Below are 13,524 nucleotides of genomic sequence, written 5' to 3'. Positions count from 1 at the left end.
ATATAAATATATGTATATGTGTATGTGTGTATATATATATATATATTTATACATATATATAAAATTCCTAACAACTAAATACGTCTAAAAGTAGAAGTAGTTGCCTTGAAGGTTAGTGAGTCCCCCCATAATTTCGGTTATCAAACAGAATGAATAATTACTTGTCAGGGACTCAGTAGATGCAGTTCATGCTTTATCACAATACTCTTTCTAAAGAACAGCTATGAGCACACATTCTTCTACTCACAGCCTCTAAATGGTTCTTCGCTGCCTATGACATTAAGTCCAAATTCCTTGGCTTGCTATCCAAGGTCATCAATATTTCAATTAACTTTCTAGTTTATTTCAAATTATTCCATGTAGAATAGACTGCATACCAGCCAAAACAGGCTACTTGTCATCCTCTGCATTCCAAGAAATTCCCCACTTCTGAATCTTTGCCCATATTATCTTCTGTGCTTAACATGCCCTTACCTTCAACTTCCATCAACTGATAGCTTTTTTAAACATCTTTCAAGGAACAGTTGATGTGTCACTTTATCCATGAATCTTCCCCAGACCTCTCCAACTCAAAGTAATCCTTATTGAGATTGAGTATAAGTCTTTGAATATACCATTTTTATTCATTTTTTAAAATTTTCTTTTAATTTATATCTTAGTTATTTGTGTATGTTTTTTATTTCCCCTACTGGACTATGGGCTTCTAGAAGGAAAAGACCATTTCATATATAGCTATGAATCCACTGACTGGTACAATGCTTCATATATTGCATGTACTTGATAAATATTAAAGATATACAGTATTCTACAGGACTCAAAAAATCGAACTTTTAAAAATAATGTTTTTATTTATTTTTCTCAATTACATGTAAAACGATTTCAACATTCCTTTTTATATAATCTTTGAGTTCCAAATTCCCTCCCTCTCTTCTTCACATCCCCCTTCCTTGAGAAAGCAAGCACTTTGATACAGATTAAACAGGTGCAATCATGTAAAGCATATTTCCATATTAGCCATGCTGCAAAGAGAACAAAGACCAAAAATAAGTAAAGAAAAAGAAAGAAAAAGTATGGTTCAATTTGCAGTTCGAAACCTTCAGTTCTTTCTCTGGAGGTAGATAGCATTTTTCATCATAAGTCCTTCAGAATTAATCTTGGATCACTACAGTGTTGAGAACAGCTAAAGTCATTCACAGTGGATCATCTGACAATATAGCTGTTTCTGTGTACAATGATGTCCTGGGTCTACTCACTTCACTTTACATCAGTTCATATAAGTGTTCCTTGGTTTTTCTGAAACCATCTTATCATTTCCTGTAGCACAATCATATTACATCACAATCATTTTCCACAAGTTGTTTAGCCATTCACAACTTCAATTTCCAATTCTTTCTCACCACAAAAAGAGCTGCTATAAATATTTTTGCACATATGGGATCTTTCCCTTTTTCTTTGATCTCTCAGGGATGTTGGTGTTATTGTTTGTTCATGACATCAGGAAGGTGAAGCCATGACATGATCTCTCAGGGATACAATAATAATAGTTGTATTGATCAGTCAAAGGGTACGCACAATTTTGTAGCCCTTTGAACATAGTTCCAAATTGCTGTTCAAAATGACTGGATCAGTTCACAACTCTGGAATTTGGCTATAATATTCCTGGGAGTTTTCATTTTGAGATCTCTTTCAGGAAGTAATGGGTTGTTTTTTTGTTTTGTTTTGTTTTGTTTTTTCAGTTTCTATTTTACCCTCTTGTTTTAGGATATAAGGACAGTTTCCTTGATAATTTCTTGAAAGATGATGTCGAGGCCCTTTATTGATTATTGTTTTCAGGTAGTCCAAAAATTCTTAAATGATCTCTTCTCAATCTATGTTCCAGTTCAATTGTTTTTCCAATGAGTTATTTGACATTTTCTTCTATTTATTTTTCTTCTTTTGATTTTGTTTTATTGTTTCTTGATGTCCCATGGAGTAATTAATTTCCATTTACCCAATTCTAATAGTAAGGAATTCTTTTCTTCCATGGATTTTTATGCCTCTTTTACCATTTGGCCAATTCTGTTTTGTTTTTTTTAAGGTATTAGTTTCTTCAGTATTTTTGTGCCTCTTTTCAAGCTACTGAGTTTCTTTTCATAATTTTCTTGCATCATTTTCATTTATTTTCCCAATTTTTCCTCTACTTCTATTTTATTTTTAAAAATTTTTTAGTTCATCCAATAATTCTTTTTGGGCTTATATCAATTCACATTTTTTTTTTAAAGCTTTGCATGTAGCTGCTTTGATTTCATTGTCTTCTGGGTTTGTGTTTTGATCTTCCCTTTATCCATATTAACTTTCAGTGGTCATGTTCTTTTTTTGTTTGCTCATTTTCCCAGTCTTTTTCTTGACTTTTAACTTTATATTAAAACTCAGCCTTTCTCCTGGGCTGGAGAGAGCACTATCCCAGATTTTTTGCACTGCTGTTTTCAGAGCTAGTTCTGGAGGTCTAAAAGTTTTCAGTTCTTTTAACGTAGTATGATCCAAGGAGAGATGCATTCACCTTTGTGTTCCCAGCTGGTGTCTTTTACTCAGTTGGGATTTAATGAAACATATATTGAATCATTTTATATTAAGAGATTTTCCTAGGGAACATTTGAGATCTGGTTATTTATAGTGTGTGGTAATGAGACCTTTCCTGAGTCAAGAACCTGAGAAAGAATGTTCAAATCTTGGGAATTTTTTTCTGTCTCTACATTCTTCCATGCTACCTCACTTCTCATATACAATAACTTATCAAGTAGTGTCCATTCAAGCTATCCAACATCATTTGGATTTTTTCTCATTTTCTTTATTCCCATTACAACTTTCTCTGTCAAGATCCAAGTTACCACCCACCTAGACATAATCTTAACTGGTCTTTTTTGTCTCTGTTTCCTCCTTCATATTGCAACACAGCCTTGGCGAATGACACGTCAATCTAATTATTTTTATGCATCAACCTTATTTCAATCTTCTTTTCGCAAACAGAATTGTCTCTCTGTTTGCTGCCAAGTAAGGTTCAAACTCCTTTGCTACATCTCAAGTCACTACTCTCCATATATTTCATGCTCTATACACACTAAATGAATTTCTGTTTTCCCAAATTTTTGGAGCCCTTTCTCTGTGCCTTTGTTTCACTAAACTGCCTATGCCTAGGAAATCCTATGGAGCTTTACATCATTCTTTGTTTTGCATGTATCTAATATATTTTTCACATTATTGTAAAACAGTTATTCATGCATATACCGCCCCCCTCCACCACCTCAAATAGAATGTAAACACTTTACAAAAAGGGAGTCTATCCCTTGAAAAATTTCTTATCTTAGCAAGCACCTGGTAAGTGCTTAATAAATGTTCATTGAAAATAACTGATTTGAAGCACAAAGTATGCAGTGTCTTTTTGCAACAAGATCAGACTATGAACTACTTTCTCCAATGAACTGGAATCCTGTTTCTCTTTTCTTTCTGCTCTCCTGCTCCATATTGTTATCTCCACTGAACATACTCTGCTGCTATCTGTTGGTCTTCATCTACCATGTGGTCTCTTCTCCCATGTTGAAAGTTCTTGGAGCTCATAATCCGAAGAGTTACTTCAGTTATTGTGTCACGTAAAACCCAAACAGCTACCTGGAGAAATCCCTGAGGATTTAAATCTTCCAGAGTTCAACTTCCTTGCTATGGTTCAAATTCTCTCAGTATAAACTCACTCTATTTGCAGTTAGAAAATTTGTTTTTACTCCCATTAAGCCTCTATTTGATAGCCTGGTTCCCTGAAAGGTATCTCTGGAGTGCCACTTTGCAAAATTGCAAAAGATCTTGGTGGAATTGCGCTGAGGAAATTCCTTTCAACCCCCATAATTCTTCTGGATATGCAAATCACTTTGGAAACATGACTATAATAATAATAGCTGGCAGTTATATTAATATTAAGTCAGCATTTATTAAGCACTTACAAAAAGTAAAGACACTGTGGTAACTGCTACATTCAGGGTGAGGAATTATGAGGTGACTGCACTAAGCCTCCTCCTCATATGGTGGATGATCATGGAGGATCTCTCTGATGTTCACCTTTCACTCTCTCCAATCAGAATAAAGGAGGGCCTGAGGGGCTAGGAAGTATTCATTTCAGAATTAATATTATTTTGTATTTTGATGAGTTTCTGGAGATCATAAAATATAGGAGAGCAGATAGGAAGGAAAGATGTCATATAATTCATACTGTCCCCATTTTCCAGATGAGACGACTGAAGCTCACACACAGCTAATAAATGGACTCAGAAGACCTGAGTTCAAATCCTATACCACCTAATGACTAAAATGTTTTTTTTCCTTCTCTTCTAATAAATAAATCACTATGGAATTTCCAAATTTTGTCTTTCCTTCCAGTAATCAAATCACTTTATTCTCTACCTATAGATATTAAAACTTGAGCTACCTGACTCACAGGGATTCCTGTTTTCCAAAAACCAGTGTAGGTCTACATAAAATGTCATCAACAGATTGACCATGGGGTGATGGCTCTTTCAGCCACAATAGTTCTTGAAGACCAAATTTTAAATCAGTGTCCAGCTGTTATGTGCACAAATGAGCAGAGAAAATATTCACAATAATTACATTACAGATTACTGAGGTAAAACATGTTTATAAGTTACCTTCCTTGTCTTCTCTTCCTGGCTTCCTTCAACTGTTAACTACATCCCATCATTTTGCAACAGGTAGGCCTTTCCCAGTTTGCCTTAATGCTGATGTCTTCCTATGGTTCAATTATCTTCCAGTTATACTGTATAATACTTATTTGTACATAGTTATTTTCATGTTGTCTCCCCATTTAAATTGTGAGCTTCTTTAGGGCACTGACTATTTTGACTTTTCTTTGAATCCACAGTACAGTATGATACCTGGAACATAGTAGATACTTAATAAAATGTTATTGACTTGAGAGTTGTAACTGTTCATAAGGTTATGACTTCCCATTTCTGGAGGTATTCAAGTGGAAGCTGGATGATCACTTACTTGGGACAGGATGATTTCTTTAGGTTCTTTTAAATTTTCAATTCAACTCAAATGAGCAAACATTTATGTAATGCCCACTATGTGCATGGCATGATATTATATGCTAGGGAGTCAAAATAGATATAAAAAGATGTTCACTAATCTTCCATTTCTAATCAGTTGCCACCTTTAACAATACCGTTTCCACAATATTTCTTCAATCTATTCCCTTCTTACCTATGTACATGGTTACCAATCTAGTTCAAGCTGTCATTTCCTCTTGCTTGGACTATTGCAAAAGCCTTCTAATTAGTGTCCCTGTTTCTATGATTACTCTATGCCACATGATGGCTTACATAGTGATATTCTTGACCATGCTACTCCTCTACTTAAGAAGTTCCAATGGTTCTCTATTGACTACAGGTAAAAGTTAAAAAAAAAAAATCAAACAAAAAAAAAGAAAAAGAAAACCTGTCATTTAAATTTCTTCACTATCAGGCTCTATCTTTCCATTCCAGTCTTATTTTACATTATTACCCTTCATATAGTTCATATTTCATCAAAATTGTCTTATTTGCTACCCCTCACACCTGACGTTCAATCTTCATCTTTCACCTTTGTATCTTTGAACAGGCTGTTCCCCATGTCTAAAATGAACTCTCTCCTCAAAATGGCATGTGAGTTTCCCTCAATTCCTTCAAAATTCAGTTCAAGCATCTCCTCCCATATAAGGTCTTACCTGAATATCCTGTTACTTGGGTAACTTATATCTCTATTATTTTCTCCTGATAGAAGTCAGGAACTATTTTTCTCCTCTTCTGAAAGAGGCTATGAATATTGTTACCCTTCTTTGTAGAAAGAATGGCATCTTGGGCACTTAGTTTAACCAGTATCTTGATGGGTCTCTGAAGAGTTAGAGTTAAGGAATTAGACTAGACAATGAGGAAACAAAACAATGACTCTGCAGATGATAAGAACTTAGAGGATCAACTAAAAACCTATGTGAAATAATGAAATTTAGCAAAAACCTACTTGAAATAATGAATAACATAAATCATTGGCACTTCTGCATATTATAACCGAAGCCCCTTATTTAAAGAAAGAAGGAGAAATTCCATTGAAAATAAATGTAGACAATATAAAATATTTGGGAACCGACCTGCCAAGAAAAACCTAGGAACTAAAATAAGACACTTTTCACACAAATAAAGTCAAGTCTAAACAATCTGAAAAATATCAATTGCTCATGGGTAGTCCAAGATAATATAATAAAAACAGTTCTACCTAAATTAATTTACTTATTCAACTACCAAAAATATTTTACAGAGCTAGAAAAAAATAACACCAAAATTCATCTGGAAGGAAAAAAAGTCAAGAATATCAAGGGATTAATGAAAAAATGAAAAGGAAGGTCTAAAACTATATTATAAAGCATCAATCATCAAAACTGTTAGGTATTGGCTAAGAAAGATAATGGCGGATCAACGGAATAGGTTAGGTACATAAGACACAGTAGTCCATGACTACAGCAATTTACTATTTGAGGAACCCAAAGACTCCAGCTCTGGGGTTAGAACTCACTATTTGGGTGACGCAGGAGCCTTGTGTCTCCTGGAGGGTCGCAAGCTCCAGAGCGAGGGGCGGGCCCCGAGGGGGAGGGGCGGGTTTAGTGAGAAAGGAGGCGGTGAGGCCGGAGACACGTGGGCAGGGCGGGGTCTACATGCTGGACTCTGAAGCGAACAGCTGGTCTCTCTCTAGGTGGCCGACTGAGAGGGGTGCCGAAGGTGGGCCGGACGGATGGAGGAATGCCGGAGAGGCCCGGCCCAGGCTCGGCTTCCTCTCGCGGCCGCTCCCAGGCTGCAGGCGTACTAAGCACCTTTGTTCTGCGGCCGCACGCGGCTCCCCGCCGAGCCTCGCGCCCGCGCGCGCGCTCCTGGCCTGTAGCGGCTCCTCGCGCCCAAGCCGCTGCAGGGGCCGGGGCCGGATCTGGGGCGCGCGCGCGCCACAGCGGGGCCGCCGGGCCTTGAGGTCGGGGGCGCCCGGAGCGGCAGGCCTAGGGGAACGCTGCTGGACCCAGTGCTCCGGTCACCTCCGCAAGGAGGCGGCGCAGGGTCAGAGTATTTTAGAACGTGTCCAGCAGGGGAGCATTTCACTGTAGAGTTTTAAAATCTAGTAGAAAGCAATGAAGGGGAAAGCCCAGGAAATAGTCATAGGGCCCTTACTGAGGAAGAAATAGCTGACTTAAGAGAGAGGCATTATGATTCTATTGCTGAAAAACAGAAAACATTTGATATGAAAATTCGAAGACAGCGTTACAAGAAGAGAAGTTAAGAGCAGAAGAAGACGCTTTATGCGCTGCGCAGCGCGAAGCAGCCAGGGCAGCAAAGCAGCGAAAGTTCTTGGAGCAAGGAAGGCAAAGGATTATGCAAGGATCTCATCATTCCAGCGCTGGAGAATATCAACGTTCGGGGGCAGAAGAACACTTTGAATCCAGTTTGAGAAATATAAAGTCACAATATAAAGTTTTTCGGAGTAAACTTTTGCCAGAGGCCACAGTTTTGACACCGAACACGGAAAGTAGGTGTGACTTAATGACCAAAATTAAATCAAGGAGTGGAAATGATGACAGCACATCCCTAGATCTAGAGTGGGAAGATGAAGAAGGAAAGAATAGAATGGTCCCACGGAGAGAACGTCCCAAAACTGAAGAGGATATTCCCCGGGCAGCGTTAAAATACAGCAGCAAGAAGACTGGAAGTAATCCTACCCCAGCTTCTGACGATTCTAATGGGCTCGAGTGGGAGAATGATTTTGTTAGTGCCAAAATGGATAACAATGGCAATTCAGAATATTCTGGGTTTGTGAATCCCGTTTTATAACTGTCTGCCTCTAAGTTAAAAAAAAAAATCTGAAGCAGATCAGCAGGACAGATAGGGTGAGATCATCAGGCCTTTTTGTCAGTCTTGACCAAATGTTGAAAATCAAATATAATGTATAAATGCTTGTTCTGAGCCTTTTTGTAAGGAAGAAAGAAATTATGTGGTAAATATTCAATAGCAACAAAAAGATGGAATCTATCTAAATTCAGAATTAAGTGCAATTCCATCACGATTCTGTCATGCTTCTGAATATGTTGTAAAGAAGATTCTTGTTCAGGTATCATTTAGCCTGGATGGCCTCTGAGGTCCCTTCTAACTCTTAGATTTTATGATTATTAAGAACTGTCTGCTCTAATTTGTGTATTCCAATTTAGTATCTGTAGATTTACTTTGTTTCCTTTTAAATGACTTGCATTTTTGTTTTCTTTGCATGGTGGAGAGTTACTTACATGTCTCAGGAGCTCAGATTTCTAACCTGATCATCCACAGACTGCCAAAGACTCTGTGAATATATTTGAGAAGGCCTCTGAATATTAATGAGGAAAAAAAAGCTTACATTTTTATTTTCATTAATTTATTTTTATTAATTTTTAAATTTTATTTATTAATTTATTTATTTTTAGTTGTCAATATTCACTTCCACGGGATTTTGAGTTCCAAATTGTCTCCCCATCTTGTCGCTCCCCCTACCCCAGGACTGCATGCATTCTGAATACCCCTTCACCTAATCTGCCCTCCCTTCTATCTCCCCCCTTCTCTTATCCCTTCTTTTTTCCTGTAGGGCAGGATAGATTTCTATACCCCATTGCCTGTATATCTTGTTTCCCAGTTGCATATGAAAACAATTTTTAACATTTGTTTAGAACTTTGAGCTCCAAATTTCCTCCCTTCCTCCCTCCCCACCCATCCTTATTGTGAAAGCAAGCAACTCCATACAGGTTATACACCTGTAGTCATGCAAATGACAAAAAATACTTCTATAGTAGTCCTATTATGGAAAACTAACTATATTTCCCTTCATCCTATCCAACCCCCCATTTATTCAATTCTGTCTTTTGACACTATCCCTCCTCAGAACTGTTTGCTTCTGATTACACCCTCCCACAATTTGCCCTCCCCTTTATCATCTCCCTGCTCTCTTGTTCCCTTCCACACTACTTTCCTGTAGGGTAAGATAGATTTGCATACCCAATTAAGTGTGTATGGTGTTCTCTCCTTAAGTCAAATCCAATGAGAATAAGATTCATCCATTCCCTCTCACTTTCCCCCAATTCCCCTGAACTGTAAAAGCCTTTTCTTGTTTGTTTTATGTGAGATAATTTACCCCACTCTATCTCTCCCTTTCTCCTTCTCCGAGTATAATCCTCTCTCACCCCTTAATTTTATTCTCCAGGTATCACCCCTTCATCTCCAACTCACCCTGTGCCATCTATCCATCTATCTATCTATCTATCTATCTATCTATCTATCTATCTATCTATCTATCTATCTATCTATCTATCTATCTATCTATCCATCTATCTATCTATCCATATAATTTTCCCTCCAACTACCCTAATACTAACAATGGTCTCATGAGTTACAAATATAATCTTTCCATGCAGGAATGTAAACAGTTCAACCTTAATAAGTCCCTTATGATTTCTCTTTCCTGTTTACCTCTTCATGCTTCTCTTGAGTCCTGTATTTGAAAGTGAAAATTTCTATTCAGCTCTGGTCTATTCATCAAGAATGATTGAAAGTCCTCTATTCCACTGAATATCTATTTTTTCCCCTGAAGAATTATATTCAGTTTTGCTAGGTAGGTGATTCTTGGTGGTAATCCTATCTCCTTTGACCACTGGAATATTATATCCCAAGCCCTATAGTCCCTTAATGTAGAAGTTGCTAAATCTTGTGTTAACCTGATTGTGTTTCCACAATATTTGAATTGTTTCTTTCTGGCTGCTTGCAATATTTTCTCCTTGACCAGGGAACTCTGGAATTTGGCTACAATATTCCTAGGAGTTTTCCTTTGGGGATCTCTTTTAAGAGGTGATCAGTGGATTCTTTCCATTTCTATTTTACTCCCTGGTTCTAGGATATCAGGGCAGTTTTCCTTGATAATTTTTGAAAGATGATGTCTAGGCTCCTTTTTTGATCATGGCTTTCAGATAGTCCAATAATTTTTGAACGATCTCTCCTGGATCTATTTTCCAGGTCAGTTGTTTTTCCAATGAGATATTTCACATTGTCTTCTATTTTTTTTTCATTCTTTTGGTTTTGTTTTACAATATCTTGATTTCTCATGAAGTCACCAGATTACATTTGCTCCATTCTAAATTTTAAGGAAGTATTTTCATCAGTAAGCTTTTGGACTTCCTTTTCCATCTGGCCAGTTCTGCTTGTTAAGGCATTCTTCTCCTCATTGGCTTTTTGGACCTCTTTTAGCATTTAGGTTATGCTATTTTTAAGGTGTTATTTTCTTCAGTATTTTTTTTTTTTTTGGTCTCCTTCAGCAAGCTGTTGACTTGTTTTTCATGATTTTCTTGCCTTACTCTCATTTCTCTTCCCAGGTTTTCCTCTACTCTTATTTGCTTCTCAAAATCCTTTGTGAGCTCTTCCAAAGCCTGGTACTGATTCATATTTTTCTTGGAGGCTTTGGATGTAGGAGCTTTGACTTTGTTGTCTTCTTCTGATTGTATATTTTATCTTCTTTGCCACCAAAGAAAGATTATATGTTCTGACTTTTTTTTCACAGTTTTCTTATGTTCCCAGACAATTACTTGAGTTTTAAACTCTTTATTAAGGTAGGGGTGTGCTTCCAGTGTGGAGAATGTAGTGTCCCAAGCTTCGGGGGTTTTGTGCAACTGTTTTCAGAGATACTTCTAGGAACTTGTAAATTTGCCGTTCTTCCAAGTTGGTACAATCAAGGGTGAGGTGTTTACTCCTTTCCTGGCCTGTACTCTGGTCTGTGAGTGACCACAAGCATTATTTTCTGCTTGCAACTGTGAGGAGGATTCTTTCTCTACCACCATTAGAAGCTCCAGCACGCCAACACTTCTCCTTGCCCAAGTCTGTCACCCAGAACTGTGACCCAGATCTAAGTAAAGGCAAAGCAAAAGAATCCTGCCTCAGCACCAGCAAAGAGATCCCTGCAGTCTCCCCCCCCACCCCCCAAATCAGCCACTTGATTCCACCTCCTGTGGCCTGAGAGCTCAGGAAGCAGCAGCCCCCCCAGGGCTGTGCTGGGACTGGGGCTGGGACTGAGCTTCTCTCTCATCATGATCACAGACCTTTCCTACTGACCTTCTAAGTTGTCTTTGGCATTTGTGGGTTGAGCAATCTGGAAACCACCACAGCTGCCCGTGATTCAGTCCTTGGAGGCCCGCTCCAGGTTCGCTGAGACCTGGTCATTGCCTGCGTGCCCATGCTGAACTGTTTTCTTCTCCCAGCCGGGCACAGTAGACCTTTCCAATCAACCATCCAGGTTGTCTAGGGCTGGAAATCTGTTTCACTCTGTCTTTTTGTGGGTTCTGCTGCTCTAGAATTTGTTTAGAACCAATTTTTACAGGTATTTGGATGGCTTTGGGAAAGAACTCAAGCAAGGCACTGCTTTCTGTCTGCCATCTTGGCTCCACCCCCTATTAACTTCTAACTAACCTTTAGCATTTCTTTAACAATGAATTTAAAAAAAATACAAGAAAGGGTCCATAGGCTTCACCAGATTGTTAAAAGTTAAGAAACCTTACTCTAGAGAGATTAAGTGAGGTACAGAGAGATAAAGGACACAGACATCTTCTCTTTATAAAGCATTGAGTTTAAATCTTGAAGAGAAACTTTATGAAAAAATTCTTAATAATCTTTGACTATCATCCACATAGAGCTAAATGGTGGGACTGTGTTTTTAGAATTGGAAAGAACTTAGCAGTAGCAGTGATAGTTAAAGATAACTGTGGTTGTGACCTCACAGCTAATACACTATAAATAATCATATGAATTTTTTTAACTATTTTATATACTCTTAACAAATTGTATGGTCAATAACCTTAATGTTTAGAGTGTGTGAAATTACATACATATATACATATACATATATATATATGAGAAACACAAAAATGAGAACAAAAAGAATTTATGGGAAAAGATGTAATTATAAAAGATAATTGACCAATTAGTGAAAGATGTTGCAATTTCAGTAGTGTATGAGGAAATATATGTAGATAGATAGATAGATAGATAAATAGATTCCTTGACTATCTTAAGATCTGTTATGAGATATAATAGCAAAATGAGTCAAGTAGGAGATAGAAAGGGTGAGGTTTATGCATTTTTTGACTAATGAAGTATACCTCACAGATAACCAAATAAAGACTATATGTAGTGCTAGCTGATATTAATCCATACTATATTTGCATTTCCAATGCCTAGCATAGTTCCTGGCACATAGTAGAACTTAATAAGTGTTTATTCACTGATTCTGCTCTCAAGGAACTTAAAATTTTACCTGATAGAGAGACTGTATGCAAATACTCATATGAATGAAATAAGATAAGGTATAAAGAGATATCTAGGCAAAATGTTAGAATTGATGTGAGGGGAAGATGTGAGGGATCTCCATGAACCAGACAGGCTTTTAAGGTCACCAAAGATGACAAGAGGAAAAAGACAAATGATGCAAGGGCTTTAAGAAAACAAGTACACTGTTGGTGGAACTGTCAGTTCCATTCATCCATGTCATCCATTCAGAAAAGCATTTTGGAACCCATGATCCCAAAGTCACAAAATTGTGCACACCTTTTAACCCAGCTATATTACTACTGGGACTATACACCCAAAGAAATAAAAGAAAGAAGAAATGTGTATATATATATGTAGGTATGTAGGTATGTATGTATATAAAAATACGTGGTAACACTGGGCAAATCACTTAGCCCTATTTACCTCAGTTTCTCGTCTCTAAAATGAGCTACCGAAAGGAAATGGCGAACCATACAAGTATCTTTGCCAAGAAAACCCCAAATGAGGTCACAAATAGTCTGACACAACTGAAAGACTTAACAATAAATAAAAATGCTTACAATAGGTCTTTTCTTTTTTTTTCCTTCCTTCCTCCCTCCTTCCATCTCTCTCGCTCTCTCTCTCTCATTCTTTCCTTCTCATAGTCCCAAATTGGAAACTGAGTGTGCCCACCTACCAATTCATTTCTAGACAAATTATGGTATACAAATGTAATTGTAATATTATTATGCCATCAGAAAAGATAACGTGAATAGTTTAGGATGAAAGTGGGAAGTCTTCTATGAACTGATACATGGTGAAGCAAGAGAAACTAGGATAACAATTTGTATAAACAACAACACTAAAGAAAAGTAACTTTAGAACTCTGAACTCTGGTCAACAATCATGAAAACATGAATCACAGGTACTGATAATGAAACACATTACCTACCTCCTGCCCAAGAGGTAATGAATTAAAATGCAGAATGAGATAGACATTTTTTACTATGCTACTGTGAAGATTTATTTTGATGGACAATGAATATTTGGTATGAGGATTTTATTTTTCCTTTTTCTTAGTTCAATTTGGAGGGGGTATGGAAGGGAGAAGTAATTAACACTTTTAAAAATAAATGTACATATATATTTGAGACCT

The 13,524-nt window shown here is 37.3% G+C and overlaps 1 pseudogene; it reads left to right on the top strand.

The window, feature by feature from the left end:
- The first annotated feature begins 6,529 nt into the window (after positions 1–6,529).
- Positions 6,530–7,922, top strand: LOC114030283 (annotated as a pseudogene).
- The last annotated feature ends 5,602 nt before the right edge of the window (positions 7,923–13,524 follow it).

This window comes from Vombatus ursinus, unplaced genomic scaffold (genome assembly GCF_900497805.2).
Source record: "Vombatus ursinus unplaced genomic scaffold, bare-nosed wombat genome assembly UNPS02014953.1, whole genome shotgun sequence".
Taxonomy (NCBI): domain Eukaryota; kingdom Metazoa; phylum Chordata; class Mammalia; order Diprotodontia; family Vombatidae; genus Vombatus; species Vombatus ursinus.
This window is presented reverse-complemented; position numbering and strand designations above follow the sequence as displayed.